This window comes from Arvicanthis niloticus, chromosome 16 (genome assembly GCF_011762505.2).
Source record: "Arvicanthis niloticus isolate mArvNil1 chromosome 16, mArvNil1.pat.X, whole genome shotgun sequence".
NCBI classification, from domain to species: domain Eukaryota; kingdom Metazoa; phylum Chordata; class Mammalia; order Rodentia; family Muridae; genus Arvicanthis; species Arvicanthis niloticus.
Window position 1 is genome coordinate 62,635,679 of NC_047673.1, and position 6,705 is coordinate 62,642,383.

The window sequence follows — 6,705 nt, forward strand, 5'->3', positions numbered from 1 at the left end:
ACCTATATACAAAAAATAAATAAATGTATAGAATTGAGTGATGCACTTAGCTTTTCAGTTCACCTGCTCTAGGTTCTTACTGAGCGCCCTGACTTTTATGTGGTAATCATGTTTAACACTCCCCCCTTTCCCCTCTAGCCCCCATCTGCCCCTCCCACTCTCTTTTAATTTCTTGGCCCCCCCTTTTTTTCTAATTATTACTAGCTTGAGGTAATTATTTTCTAACATTTTATTCAAAAGGATCTGAAGCACCTATGTTTTTCTGTCAACTGTATTTTTTCAGTTATGGGATCACACACACTTTCGTTAATTGGTATTTGTTTAATTGCATTTTGGCTGGATGGGTGTAATTGTGAATATATTGGTACCTGAAAACATCTGTCAAGTGGGAGTCCTTCCCACTTGTTTCCATTCCCCTATGGAGCAGAGGTTAGTCTCTCAGCAGTGGTGGTGGCCTGCACATTCCTTTAATCTTAGCACGTGGGAGGCAGAGGTGGCAGTTTTCTTGAGTTCGAGGCCAGCTCGGACTAGAGAGTGAGTTTCAGAACAGGCAAGACCACACAGAAAAACAAAACAAAACAAAACAAAACAAAACAAAAAAAGCAACAACAAAACTCCCTCCAAATAAAAAACAAACAGACAGACAAAACCTAAACAAGAGGAGATTAGTCTCTTTCCTTCAGAAATTGTCTTCCTTCTTCAGCAAAAAGAATAAAATAAGTGAGGTTATGGAGGTGGTTCCATCTGCAAAGAGCTTGGCCTAAGGACCTTTCCAGACCCCAGCACCGAGGTTAACTGCTGCCTGTGGTAAAGTGCCCGTACTCACAGGCCTGGGGTACAGAAGGCTCCCCGGGTACAGAAGGCTCCCCGGGGCCAGCTGGCCAGCCAGCCTATGCCTCAAAAAATACGGTGAAAGGCAATAGAAGATTTCCTGCACCAATCTCTGGCCTACACACACACACACACACACACACACACACACACACACGCACGCACGCACGCACGCACGCACGCACTCACACGCACACACTAACACACATACTTCTCTGCTATATGTAGACTAAAATAATAATCTCAGCCAACACTCAGGAGATGAATCAAGAGAACCTTAAGTTTACAACTAGCCTGGGCTACATAGTGAGATCTTGTATAAAAAAAAAAGTATAAAATACAAGCCAGAAGTCCCCTTTCCCTTCCTGCAGTTCCCTGCAACTGATGCTGCCCAGCATGTTTATTCAAGGAAAGACCCAAGCAGAACTGCATTTTCAAGCTTCACAGGACCACCCAACCCTCCTTTCACTTGTTAGCTCAGCAGGTGCGTGAGGCTCGTCTCTGCGTCTCTGGTCTCTGCGTCTCTGCGCCTGCAGGCAGTCTGGATTGCTCACCCTTGTGTGGTCACTCCCACAGCTGAGATGCTGAGAGGCTACTTTCCATTTGTTTTCTTAACTGTGAACGACACTGCCACGATGGCAAACTGGTAAAGGTGGCCTTAGCCTCTATTTCTGTAGAATCGATTTTCTTTGCTGAATCATATGGTAAGCTCACTTAAAATCTTAAGATATTCTGCCAACTGCTATTAAAAAGGCATTGCCCTGGAGCTCAGCAGTAAGATAATGAAGTCCATGGTCCACACAGGGTGACCTTGGCTTCTGAGGAGGAAGGGGGTTGGCTAATTTGCGTTTCTTTATTGTTTGTGCGAGTATTTTCCAATATAACGGTGGGTTTTCTGGGTTGCGTTTTTTTCTTTTTGTGAACTATAGTATCGTTTGTTCAATTTTACATTGTTTTCTTTTCCTTAAATTGAGTTGTTAGACTTCTAGCCACTTACTCTATAAAAGTTTTCTCATAGTCTCTGTGGGTCTTTTAATATTTTATTATATAAAACAATTTTTAAATTGTTTTTGATCGTATTCAACTTTAAATCTATTTTTATCATCTTCTCTCCCAAGTCCTTTCAGATCTTCTCCTACTCCATACCCACCTAACTTTAAGTTCGTTCTCAAAAAAAAAAAAAAAAAAAAAAAAACCACAATATAAGAAAAAACTCCCCAACAGCTACAAAGCAAAATACATTAACACCCCCCCAAAAAACAAAGCAAAAACCACAAATTGTAACCAAATAAAAGTACACACACACACACACACACACACTCCTATGGAATCCGTTATTTGTTGATTAATCACTCCTGAACATGAGACCATTCCCTGGTGTGGTTGATACACCTAGTGTCATTCCACTGGAGAAAACTGATTTTTTTTCCTGCTCTCAGCAGGTATAAATGACAGTTCAGTGGTTAGCTTTGACCCTAGTGACTAGATTTTCATTCATTTATTCATTCTTTTTAAAAATAAATAAATAAAATATAAAAGATAAAACAAAAATGATCACATCGAAGTTGGACATGAAAACCCAACAGAGGGAGAAGAGTCCAGGAGAAGAGCCCAGGAGAAGGCAGAAGCGTCAGACACCCACTCATTCACATACTTAGGATCCCCATAAAAACACTAACTTGAGGCCATAACGTACACGCAGAGGACCTGGTGCAGCCCCGCAGGCCCCATGTACACTGCCTCAGTCTCTGTGAGCTCACGTGAGCTTTGCTCATGCTGACTGAGAGGGTGTGTTCTCTTGTCTTTTATCACCTCTGGCTTTTATATTCTTTCTGTCTTCTCTTCTACAAGGTCCCCTGAGCGACGAGGGGAGGGATTTGATGGACACAAATGAGGCTTAGTATTCCAAGGTCTCTCACTCTCTGTGTAATGTCTGGTGTGAGTCTCTGTATCTGTTCCCATCTGCTGCAGGAGGAAGCTTCTCTGATGATGGCTGAACAAGGCACTGATCTATGAGTATAGGAGAATATCATTAGTCATCTTACACACACACACACACACACACACGCACACACACACACACACACACACACACACACACACTCTTCATTTTTTAGATCAGTCTTCTTTGGTCTGAGTCTTGGGTTCCTGGTCACCCAAGCAGTGCTGGTTATGGGTCCCATGTACGTCAGATCAGTTATTGGTTACTCACACACACAAGCTTTGTCACCATTGCCTTTGCAGATCCTGCGGGCCGGGCAGGGGAGCATTGTAGATTGTAGGGTTTGAGAAACGAGGGTGTTTACATTTTTCTTTTGGTACCATGTAGTGGAAGAGCTGGACATAGTTCATTCAGATTGTTTTTGGGAAGCTCATTCTGATCCACATATCTTAGCCCCAAAGCTTACCTTTCCAGACAAAGCTCTGATGGTTAAGTACAAAGCAGGGCCTCTGGCAGTCCCTAGCCACCCTTCACGGGACTTTCACCCTCTGAGATGCTCATGCCCATTATCTGTTGATGTGCTAATTGCCTGTTTCCCAAGACCTTTGCTGCCTGTATCCCAGACTTTTGGAGCAGGCCTGGCTCAGAGCAGCCGGTCCACAAGAAGTTCCAGAATCAAAGTCAAATGAGCGGTAAGTTTGTCAGATTTCATATTTTAAGATTTTTTTTTTTTTGATAATGAAGCCACTTAGGCCAGAAGTGTTTTAAAATCTGTTTGGTGAAATAGGCTAAGCATCAGACTTAATTAATTTACTCTTTAAAAACTCAGGTGCTGGGGCTGGAGAGATGGCTCAATGGTTAAGAGCACTGACTGGTCTTCCAGAGGTCCTGAGTTCAATTCCCAGCAACCACATGATGGCTCACAGCCATCTGTAATGGGATCTGATGCCCTCCTCTGGTGTGCCTGAAGACAGAGACAATGTACTCACCTACATAAAATAAATAATTCTTTAGGAAAAAAAAAAAAAAACAAAAAACTCAGATGCTTCCTGGTTGCCATTACAGCTGAATTTCATGAACTGTGTTATATTTCATAAAAATACAGTGAGGGCTTTGATTGATATTGAACTAACTCCTTTAAATTTGTTTGTCTTTGTGCCATTGGTCTTCCTGAACGGCAGCCAGGAGTAGCTCTCCATATATGCCCATTTTTATTTTTGTCATCCTTATTTCTAATTTGCTTTAATTCAATGTGCTGTACACACTAAGGCTCTGGTTTCTTTCAATTCTGTTGCAAAGGTAAGTCCTTTGTTCTCGGCCTTCAGTCTCTTGTATTGAAAGACGCAGGCACGTGACTGAAGTTCGAGCTTTGTGACTTTGAGCGTCCTGCTTCCAGGGCTTATTGGTGCCTCTGCTCTTCCCTTGCTTGGGTTGGGCCTTCCTTACTTTTCTGATGCTGTGAAGAGACACTACGTGAAAGAAGGGTTTATTGGGGCTTAAGGTCCCAGAGTCCGTGACCATCCCTGGGGAGCATGGCAGCAGACAGGCCAGCATGCCATTGGAGCAGTGCTGACAGTATGCATGTTGAGACAACAACCATAAAGCAGAGAGAGGGGGGAAGGGCTGAAAACAGCATAGATGTTTGAAACCTCAAGATCCTGAGTGACACACCTCTGCCAACAAAACCAGGCCCCCTAATTCTTCCCAGTTTTACCAACTGGGGACCAAGCATGCAGACATATAAGAAGCCTATGGACTATTCTTATTCAAACCACCACAAGCTGTCTTTTTTGGTGTTATAGACAGTTGTGCTCTTCCAATACTTTTTTTGTTGTTGTTGTTATTGTTTATATCTCTTTACTTCGTGTGTGTGTTTAAAGATAGTTTCACTATGGAGCCAAGGCTGACTTCAAATGTGTGGCTTTTCTATTTCAGCTTCCTAAATGCTGAGATTTGCACATGTGGGCCAGTATGGTTAGTTTAAAAGACAATGTGTGTGTGTGTGTGTGTGTGTGTGTGTGTGTGTGTGTGTGTGTGAATGTGTGCGCATGTGTGTGGGTGTGTTCATGTGTGGGTAGGTAGATTTAAATGCACATGTGTATGTGCACATAGGTGGAGTTTGGTTGTCTTTCTCAATCTCTTTCCATCTTATTTTTTGAAAAAGAATCTCTCACTGAACTCAGAATTCTCTGATTCAGCAATACTCACTGGCCAGCAAGCAAGAGTATCTTCCTGTGTGCACCTCCCTGTGTTAGGATCACAGATGCATAAAACCATGCTTGGCTGTTTACATGTGTGCTCGAGGGAGTTCTGAACCCAGGTCCTTCATGTTTATGTGGCAAGCACTTTACCAGCACATCTCCCCAGCACATCTCCCCAGCACATCTCTCCAGCACATCTCCAGCACATCTCTCCAGCACATCTCCCCAGCACATCTCCCCAGCACATCTCTCCAGCACATCTCTCCAGCACATCTCCAGCACATCTCTCCAGCACATCTCCCCAGCATATCTCCCCAGCACATCTCTCTAGCACATCTCCCCAGCACATCTCTCCAGCACATCTCCAGCATATCTCCCCAGCACATCTCCCCAGCATATCTCTCCAGTGCATCTCTCCAGCACATCTCCCTAGCACATCTCTCCGGCCACTGTTTCATTTTTTAAAGCGTTAATTCCTTACTTAGAGTTTCAAAGGCTGACATCCAGTTTGATATGGGTGCTGTTATTAGTCCTTTGGACTTCTTCCCTTCTTCTCCTTTCTGAACACAGTTGCATTTCTCAGTATGGTTTTTCCACTGTTTCATTTTTTTTTTAAAGTGTTAATTCCTTACTCAGAGTCTCAAAAGCTGACATCCATCCAGTTTGTTATGGGTGCTGTTATTATTCCTTTGGACTTCTTCCCTGCTTCTCTTTTCTGAACACAGTTACATTTCTCAGTATGTTTTGTCCTCGCTATCTGAGGCAGGAGTGGATGCCGAGTTTTGTGGACAGCCTTCTCACTGCTCTTTAGAATGACTATTTATCATATGCTTTTAGTCCAGATGAGTTGTTCCTCAGTTTTCTTATATACTTCCTTGAATTCCCATGGAGTTATTATAAGATTATAAAATTTTATTAAAATGATACTTGTTTCTCATAAAATAGGCTAGGCAATTCAAAATGTTTTCTTTCTATATTCTACCAGGGTTTAAATAATATAAGAATGTTCTTCGAAGAATTCAAGAAAAAAAATCTTGAATCTCGAAACTAAGTTTTTTGTTTTTAAATATTATTTTATATTATAGGTATGTATGTGCCCAAGTGTAGGTATATACTTCGCATGTGTGCAGGTGCCATCAGGAGCCAGAGAGGGCTTCAGCAATTCCTTGATCTGAAGTAACAAGTATTTGTGAGTCTCTGAATGTGAGCACTAGGAAGTGAAGATGGGGCCTGTATAAGAGCAGCAAGTGTTCTTAACTGCTGAGCCATCTCTTCAGCCCATTTGATGTTGAGATGCAGTATTACTTTGTGGTTCAGACTGGTCTTAAACTCATACTCCTCCTGCCTCTCATATGAAGAGGTTACTGACATATGCCATTAGGCCTACCCAGCTCAAAGGATGTTTTTAAAGACTCATTTGACTGGGTTCACAAATTCAATCCCAGCACGCTGGAGACAGAGGCAGCTAGATCTGAGTTTGAAGCTAGTGTGGTCTACATCTCTAGTTTTAGGCATGCCAGAGCCACACAGAGAAACCTTGTTTCAGAAAAAAAAAACCCAAACAAAACATCGTGTTGTTCAACATTTTCCTTTGTTCTTGATCCTGATCTGCTGACTTTCTACCATCTTGGATGTGTTCTTAGCATTTTGATCCTTTAGCTTGTCATCTTTTTCTGGTGAATTATGTTTCCAGTTCTCTTGGTAAAGGAGTCAAGGGGTGTGGAATGCTTC